Source organism: Alosa sapidissima, chromosome 19 (assembly GCF_018492685.1).
Source record: "Alosa sapidissima isolate fAloSap1 chromosome 19, fAloSap1.pri, whole genome shotgun sequence".
In the NCBI taxonomy this organism is placed as follows: Eukaryota; Metazoa; Chordata; class Actinopteri; order Clupeiformes; family Clupeidae; genus Alosa; species Alosa sapidissima.
Window position 1 is genome coordinate 8,160,579 of NC_055975.1, and position 9,106 is coordinate 8,169,684.

General features: G+C 45.6%; 1 long non-coding RNA gene across 1 annotated transcript; it reads left to right on the top strand.

Annotated features, from left to right (window-relative positions):
• The first annotated feature begins 1,749 nt into the window (after nt 1-1,749).
• On the top strand, nt 1,750-8,516 carry LOC121693144. The gene is made up of 3 exons (XR_006025424.1): nt 1,750-1,908; nt 7,871-7,936; nt 8,438-8,516. It is a non-coding gene; the product is annotated as an uncharacterized LOC121693144 (long non-coding RNA).
• The last annotated feature ends 590 nt before the right edge of the window (nt 8,517-9,106 follow it).

A 9,106-nucleotide genomic window follows, 5' to 3' on the forward strand; every position in this document is an offset into this window, starting at 1 on the left:
GCCTCAGATAGACAGGCCTCAGCCACTTGAGGGACACACTGTGTTGTTTGGCTTGACAGCAGACATCCCGGCCTGAGCACCATCACGGAGGCTCCGCAAGACTCCATGGCATCGTTTGACAGCTCCCCCCCCCCCTCTTTAGGAGCCATTGTCGCATTCCTGCAGGAGTGGCAGATAAATGCTCTACATGCATGTGCTTTGTCTGAGAGCATGATATCCGTCTTGTTTATTTTGGAATGTGGACAATAGCGATGGCTGTCAACAATCAGTGGACTGTTGTTTCTTTTTTAGAACAACACACTTTCATAAATCCAAGGGATGTTGTGTTGGAGCGAAAACGGATGGAGCCAGCTTGTTTAAGTGCTTAAATCTGTCCAGTAGATCATATGCGTGCAAATATAATCTAATAATCTGGACTGATTGTAAACAAAGCCGAGATCACGAGCAGTCCCTCTTCACCTTAATGTGGAAAGGCGGTTCAAGTACGCCCGTTCAATGTAGTGGGATATTCAGCCCAAATTAAAGTCTAGAGTGTTGATGAAAAGCAGGACAATCAAGTGTGGTAAACAACACAAAGGCTATTCAGACGCTCAGCCCAACTACAGCATCATTTGAATGCTCTCCGCTGCATTAAACATGTTCTTCTATATAATGGCCCTTGAAGCACAATGAAATGCATCAAAAATTGTCATAAAATATTCCGCTCCTTCGGTTTGCTTGCAATGTAATTGATTGGCAAGGCAGAGTTGGAGGTTTTCAACAACTCCCACATTACAATTGGGCATCTATAGACAATAGTTCAGGTGAACAATGTCAGTTTGGCCTTGTAGGGCAATAGCTGTTATTTGTATTAGATTCAAAACAGATATTGCTTTTTCAATAATGTATTTCTTACTTTGAAAGGATTCATAAAGTAATCATTCTGGAGGGTCATTCAGCTTCAAAAACATTGAAACATGACATCGTAAACATTGGTGGCCTCGCTACAACTGTTTTTAATTACCAAGTGCTTGCATGACGCAAAGGGTCCACGAATGATTGTGATGATCAGTACAAACAGACTTTTTCCTACTACAGGGACCTACAGGGGGAGGGGGGGGGGGTCCTTGTGGATCCAGTTTAGGATGAGTCATTTGCTCTTTTTCACTTGAAGTTTTGGATATTGTGTTTTAGGTGTGGCACCGTGACATAGAAAAGGGTCATCGGAGACTTGCATTGGGGATCCTTTTTGTGTAATCAAGATCTTGATTTTTGTGATATTTTGTGTTACCCTGGAAATCCAGAGTTATCGCGAGAGCACAATGGAATTGTCTCTGCGAGACACTCTGGCAAAGAGCAATGATGCACGTTACTTTTACCCCAACATTCCGGGAAACTAGCTGAATTGATGAAGACAGCACTGCAACGTTGGATGACAGTACACATTGGTCGTAGTGTTATCTGATTGCGTCGAAGTCCGAAATCATTCAGAGTAAACATAGTCTAGTGTTATCTAATTGCGTGCAGTGAGATTTTTAAATGCATGTTTGTTGCCGCCCCTCGAGTTGGGCCATTACATTGTTCTTTGCCAGACCCTTAATCTTTCTAGATTATCAGGGTCTTTTCCAGGCTAATTTTGTGTAGCATCTATTAAGTGAAGGATGTTTAGCTCTGTGCCACAGCTATAAAAATAACCATGATTTACCAAATCCGTTTTTTGCATTCTTTCTCATTACAATTCATTCCCTTTCCCATTCAGATGAGGAACATCCAAGTCTCCTACACAGAAATATCTGAATACCTTCTGAATCCTGAGAAGATATTCTTAGCACCCAGAATGCCTGTTCTTAGAAGGTTATAAAACCGCCGACGAAAGGCCTGTGTTGTGAAATCCTCTCAGTGGCCCGACAGTGGAGATGGTTTACACAGGTAGGGGGACTCTTTTGTGCTGGCCTCTTTTTCCTCCTCCTCCTCTTCCTCCTCCTCCTCCTCCTCGCCTCTGTTCTTCTCCTCGCTGGGCTTGGCGGGGCTCCGCGACGGCTCATTTACTCCTGAGAGCCTCGACGGGGACGCGGTGCCCAGATTAGGGATCTGAGCTCCTAAGGATGCCGCTGGCACGAGCCGATAACGCTGCCACTGTCGCCACGGCCTTCGCCGCCGCCGCCATCACTGCCTCTGTTGTCGCCGTCGCCTCCGGATCACTGGGGCCTGGCAGTGCTATCTCTCCGACAGGGCGGCTGGATCTGGCGCTCTGGATCCCAGATCGGGGGAGAGGCTGGTGACAGCCGCGTCACTCGGCAGTCTGTGTGCACCTCGTCCTTGTCCGACGCTCCGGCTCACTGTTCTGTTCTTATCGCCGACTGCCTTCCTCTCTCCACACACACACACACACACACAAACACATATATATACACACACACACACACACACACACGTTCTACCATCTCCCTGCAGAGATATGCACTTGAAAAAAAGCAGCAGCAATGGCTGCCACACATTTCTTTTTTCCTCTTGCTACACCCTCAGGCAGGGATTAGAGTCTGTGTCACTTCTAAAGAGCGTCACATTGTCTGCCTCCGCTGTCTCAACGTGTTTCATTTACTGCTGTAATAGCCTTGTGTGGTGCATAGTGGAATGCAACGTTCGGTTTCCAGGCACCAGCTAATATCCAGTATTCCCATCTCAAATAATATGTAGAAGTACAAGGATATCTTGCAATCTCTTCCAGAAACCCCACGATTCAGAGACGGCTCTTCATCCTGCTGTGTTTTGTGTGTGTGGGTGTGGCGCAGTCAACATTGGATGTTCACTGTCTGCCCCCACCCCCCTTTCTCCACTGTTTGCTCCAGCCTGAAAACCATCAATTGATTTCCTCACACTCCAGCACACGCATTCACAACAGCCACATGTGACCTATTAATCAACATGCGTACGCACAGTCACACACACACACACACACACACACACACACACACACACACACACACACACACATACACACATATTCTCCACAGCCACATGTGACCTATTCATTTCCCCCCACTGACATCATGGTCTGTCCCCCCCCACCCCCTCGCCTCGTCCAGACCCTCAGTCCTCGGGTAGTGCCCCCACAAGCGCGCTGGGGTCAGCTCCACTGGGCCCACTGATTCCACTGCCGCTGCCAGGAAAAGCGCCGGAGCGCTGGTGCTAAGGAGGCTGCCGGAGGAGGGGAGGGAGGTGGGTGGGTGAGTGGGTTGTGCTTGCATTGGCGGCTTGGTTGGGTAGGCCGTTGGGCTGGACTGGACTGGGCTGGGCAGTGAGAGGGAGAGGTCGGTCCATGCGATGCGTAATCTGAGCAACATCTGCTTGCTATCATGTGCACAGCTCCATGCAGAGGAGAGAGTGGACGAAGAGCCCGAGGAGAGCTACACTACAGTGCAACTAATTCTGGCTTCTCCGATGGCCAGCTCCGCATGAGCCCCCAAATGTTGAACAATAGATGTAGAGACTGTAAGAGAGAGGAGAGAGAGATGAAGAGATAAATAGAGAGAGAGAGGGAAAGAGTGTGAGAGGGAAGGACAGAGATGGGGAGAAACATAAACATGGGAGGCGAGCATGCATTCGCCAGCCTAAAACAGTACTTATCACATCAGGGCCATTCCAGCAGAAAGAAAGGCCTCTGAATGCTCACTCCCTCTCTCTCTCTCTCTCTCTCTCTCTCTCTCTCTGTCTGTTTCTCTCTCTTCTCTTTCTCACCACCACACCCCTTGGTTCCACCTCCCCACCCCCGACAAACAACAATACAGTAGGACTGAAGGCGGCAGGCACAGACTGCGGCTCGCAGCTATAAAACCCAGGCTTTTATTCTTAGCCATAAACACTGTAATTTCCAAATTAGATACAGCCAAGCCAAGCACGCATTCCCCTCAAGAATATTCCTAAACGGGGCCCGAAGTCGCTCACCGCGCGCAAGAAAAACACAAGGAATATTACAATGGTATTTAAAGACAATCTATTCTGATTAAAATACACATATAACAAGAAATCTGCAAGCAGATGCACATTCAGGGGTATTTACGCAGTAGGCGGAGGCAGATTAAGCCAAGATTACTGGGACATTTACTCAGAGATTTCCCTGCTTTTGGATTGACAATGTTCGGATCGTGAGATAAAACCTGGAGATTTTCATATGAAAAGATGTTTCCTGCGCGGGATTAGGGAATGTTATTTATTCATTATGTTTTGCACTCTCACACCCCCCAACATCCCAACCATTCCCCACCTTAGCTCTGCCTCCTTTCCCAGAGCTGATTAGGGAAGAGCTGGAGAGAGGAGACAGCCGTGTGGCCTGAACGAAACATGTCTGTCTGTTGGTCGGTCTGTCTGTCTCTTTGTTTGTCTGTCTGTCTGTCTGTCTGTCCTCTCCATCCTAACCTAATGAGCAGACCGAGAAGTCAGCAAGAAAAAAACAACAACTGAGCATGCAGCCCCAATAAATGGCACCCTCCAATAAACAGCATCCTCACTGTCTAAATCTACACTAGGGAATACATTAGCCCTTATTAACATGAACTGTCTTATTCACAAGAGGGACTTGTTCATGAGCTCGATGAGAATGGGTTGTGAATATGACATGTTTAGCCGTGCAAGATTTATAAATTATTTACCTTTTGTTTGGATTTTGGATTTTTATTCGATTGCACCACAAGCGATTTGGATCTCTCAACTCCTTACAGGACCTTTTAATCAAGGCCAGCAATGTCTTTGAGTAACTGAAGAATGTCTAAACAAACATCATAAAACAATCCATGTGCTCCACTTTAAATTTTGCTCTTGTAATGGCTATCCATAGCAAAAGATATTCCAAACATGTCAGATGGATATGACGAGCGAATTATCTCTCATACAACCGCCCGATCGTACTGTATACCATGTAGGAGTTTTGGCTTGACAATCTCAACTTGTGGTCCAAATATTACAAAATGACCCCATTTGTTAGTCCCTCTGACAGGCTCTGAGTCGTTCCTGTTCCGCAGCCAACCCACTTGCATTAGCCGCCGCGATATCCTTTATGGGTCCCTTCCCCATTAAAATACACTATAATTAGAGGAAACGAATCCCCTCTGTTGGGGCGGTCCCCGCTGATCGAAGAAGAGACCATTAAAAGGAGCCCGGAACACCTCTGGCTATCGATCTCCGCTCCTAGCCATGCAAATGCGCTCTGCAAATGAGCTCAGTCAGATAGGAAACATCCCACAGGGTGAATCAATAGGCAGCGCCAGATAATGGAGGCCCTGTTCTGACAGCTGTGTCCTGTCCGCGCCGCACCATGCCACGCCACGCCACGCTCGCTCTCCCAGCCTCCCCGCCGCACCTGCCAGGGAGGGGAGAGCCACTGCTCCGTCCCCTCGGTCAATGGGCAGCTCCGCTTACAGCTCAATCGGCACAGTTATCGCCATGTACCACACACACACAATCACGCGCAGGCACACATATGTGCACCCATAGACTCTCTCTCTCTCACAAATACACACTCACACATTGCATTCTCACATATACACTCAGCTTTTTCAGATGTGGTATGCCTGCTTCCAAATAGATTCAAGTCTCTTGTTGGACTATTATTCAGGTACTCTTGCGCTCATATACAAGCATGCACACACTCACACACACAGACACACACAGACACACACACACACACACATACACACAGATTTATATATACATGCACGCTTTGCTGATGTACTGTATGTAAATGCTGCCCTAATGATATAAACACATGCACACACGCATACACACTCGCAATGCCAAAGGCCCTGGACCACACATGGTCCTCATTAGAATGCACACAGTCCTGACTAAGTCCCTTAACCTCTGGTTGTCCCTGAAGTCATACACTCGCACGCACGCACGCACGCACGCACACACACACACACATACAGAAAGAGGACATTGCACATTTCACATCCCTTTTCAGCATAACATCATGTGGAAATGGTTACATCTGTTATTTGCTCCAGTTGATTTCCTTCTCTGGTACTCTTGGCATTTGAGGAACATGCAAAATGCACACAGGAATTTCCTAATTATATTATTTGTAGAATTCAGGGAATCCTCAGTCAGTGTGACAGAAGAGGAAACAGGATATCCTCTATTCCTCTATATGCCGTGTCAGCCCGTTACACACACACACACACACACACACACACACACACACTCACTTTCACACACACAAACACACACTTAATGCATAATTTTGTGATAACATGGCAAATCTCCATCCATGTGACTTTTTATACAAGTATAACAACATAACAAGAGTGATAAGGTCACTTGCACAAGAATTAAAACTGCTCCTTTCAAGAATTTCAATGGGATTAGTGTTAGTGGTCAGCGCACACTTCAACTGCAAATTGATTACATCATATTTCCAGAGCTTTAAGACTTCTAATGCTATTCAAAGCCACTTTTGGTCAAGCTTGAAATGTCATTCACAGTCAAATGATATAAGAGGTTCATGAAGTTCATCTTCAATCACTTATTTGCCCTCCCAAGAAATGCTGTTATAGTCTGTTTGACGCATCTTGTGTCTCTCATAGGCTGACATAATTTCACTGCATTTCTTACTTCCAGTAACTATATGCATGTGACAATAAACTTCCTTGTATCCTTGTATCATATCTGTTGATCAAATGTTGTTCATTTCAGCACTTGTGCCATCCCTAAAAATTGGCAGGCCAACACATTAAATCCTGCAACTCATTAGATGACAATAAAGCTCTCTTCACACAGCCAAGGCTGCAGTAGCACACCTAAAGTCTCGCTCATAAAGGGAAACCTGCACTCTTTCAACACCAGCGATATTTCTTTAGTGCCAACATCGTTACTCCAAGACGCTCTTTAAAATGAGAGTGCTTGCCTGCCACACACCGACATGTGGCGGAACTTGCTGGTAGGCAGAAGTAGCTGGTAATGTGGTGCCTGTGGAAGGCAACGCAGCATGAAACGCCATATCCGTTTACAAGACGCCTATCTGGCAGCAATCCTAACCTCCTTGATCTTACACAGTAAGCATGTCAATGGCCTTCGATGAACCCTGACCAAATTAGGCTCCGTGTGGCCCACAGCCATCTCCATGGCTCTACTGTGGCCTATTGTTAATTCATGGGTGTTGCTACAACTTACTGGGGATATGCCAGGGTCAAATGTGGAGTATGAATTTCCACTGGTGAACGGATCGGAGTACAGTTGGTATACGATACCCATATGGGAGGGTCATGGTCACTCAGTGGTAGACATCAATGCCAATAGTAATACATATACTTACTTGTAATTTAATACTGGATTTATTTATTTATTGATATCTGCAGAAATTATAACAGCAGCTACAAATAATATAGAAGAAGTCTTCCTGGTTGAGTTAATACTTCTTCAAAGGGAATGGATCTATTGCTCCACGTTGAACGATGGACAACTTACCAATAATAATAAACCATCAATGACTGAATCAATGACAGTAGTACTGCTGTTAAATAATAAATTCATGACATCCATAGCTGTGGTAGAAAATGGAGGTAAATATGTATCAATATGTCTCTGTACACTCTTAAAACAAATGTGTTTTAAAACCCATCACTTGCATTGTTTTTAACACATCTCTGTGTCCAGACAGGGACAACACAGTTTGTGTTGTTTCCTTTTTATGTGCTGAAAATAACACAACTTGCAATGAAAACAACACAACTTGTGTTGTTTTTTAACACATCTCTTTGTCCAGATAGGGAAGCATTTAGAAACATTTAGCCGAATAAGTACTTTCATGAACAGACCCTACAGCATACAAGTACATTCTGTGGCAGACTTTCATCATCATTATTTTCTAAATGTTCTGCACGCTTCATTCACACAGCTTCTGCATACCAGTTGAGAACCGTGCAATCCTGTGTACCACATGTTCCATCCGACATCGACACTGGTGAGTCAGCTGGCTATGTTCTCAATGTTCCTAGCAAGCAGAATGAGAACCGGATACTTGCTAGATTCTCATTAGAGGACGCCCTCAATGTGAGGGGATCCCTTACCTTGTTTAAGCAGATTAGCCATGCATACGGTGCATGTGCAGAAGAGCCCAACATCAAAAGCGTTGGCAGCTCATTACACAACCCAGACAGCCTATAGTTTCTATAGTGTTACCAAAGCACTGTAACATACACTCCAATGTGGTTATCGTTGCCTCATTTTAATTGACAGGTGTATTAGGAGAGCACACAATGAACAACTGATTTGAGATATGTAATATGAGGAGGATATGAGAGATGTTTTTGAGGTTAATAGAATAGAAGTGGTAGAATAGTATAAGTGGCGCATTTGAGACATGGATATTTACACACCATTATGACCGTACGCTTGTGTATGAATGTAGCACATTGCTCTTTATAAGGCAATGTAAAGATGTGATGGAATTTCTGTCTATCAGAGCCATGTCACAGACCCATGGGCCGGACACCTGAGACGAGAGTTCCTGTTATATATTATTCAGGCACTTGGCCTCCACTGTCCTCCAAGGTATGTGTGTGAGTGTGTCTGACTGACTGTGTTTGTGTGCGCATCTAAGTAGTGTGTGTGTGTGTGTTTGTGTCTGTCTGTCTGTCTGTTGCCTGCATGTGCCCGGGGGCATCCATCACGTTTCACGGTGAATGACATCTCGACAGCTCTCTGTCAGCCTCCCTGGTCGTCTCCATTAAAAATTCAAGCTCCATTCTGTGTAATGAGCAGGCTGTAAAGCAGGTCAGGAAGCCTCCTGCTCACCCCTGCTTGTCACTGATAGAGCCACCACCACAGATGTGCTGCGTTAAGACTTAATGCAAAGTCATTTATACGACTGTCGGATGTGACTGATAAGGATGTTTTCATTCCCCAGCCCATAGCTCCTCCATAAATTTCCAGAAAATCATCACTGAAGCTCTGTTCATATGCTTTGAAAATCTCTTCTCAAATGAGTGCCGTGCCATTAAATTCTTGTGGATGCAGAGAGCCTGTTCGGAACAATCTGTTCGCAGTGACGACGTACTGTGCTCGAAAAAGTAACGCAAGACGCACAGGCGGCGAAGCTCCGCCACGTCTCTCAGCCGCCGACAATATGTGA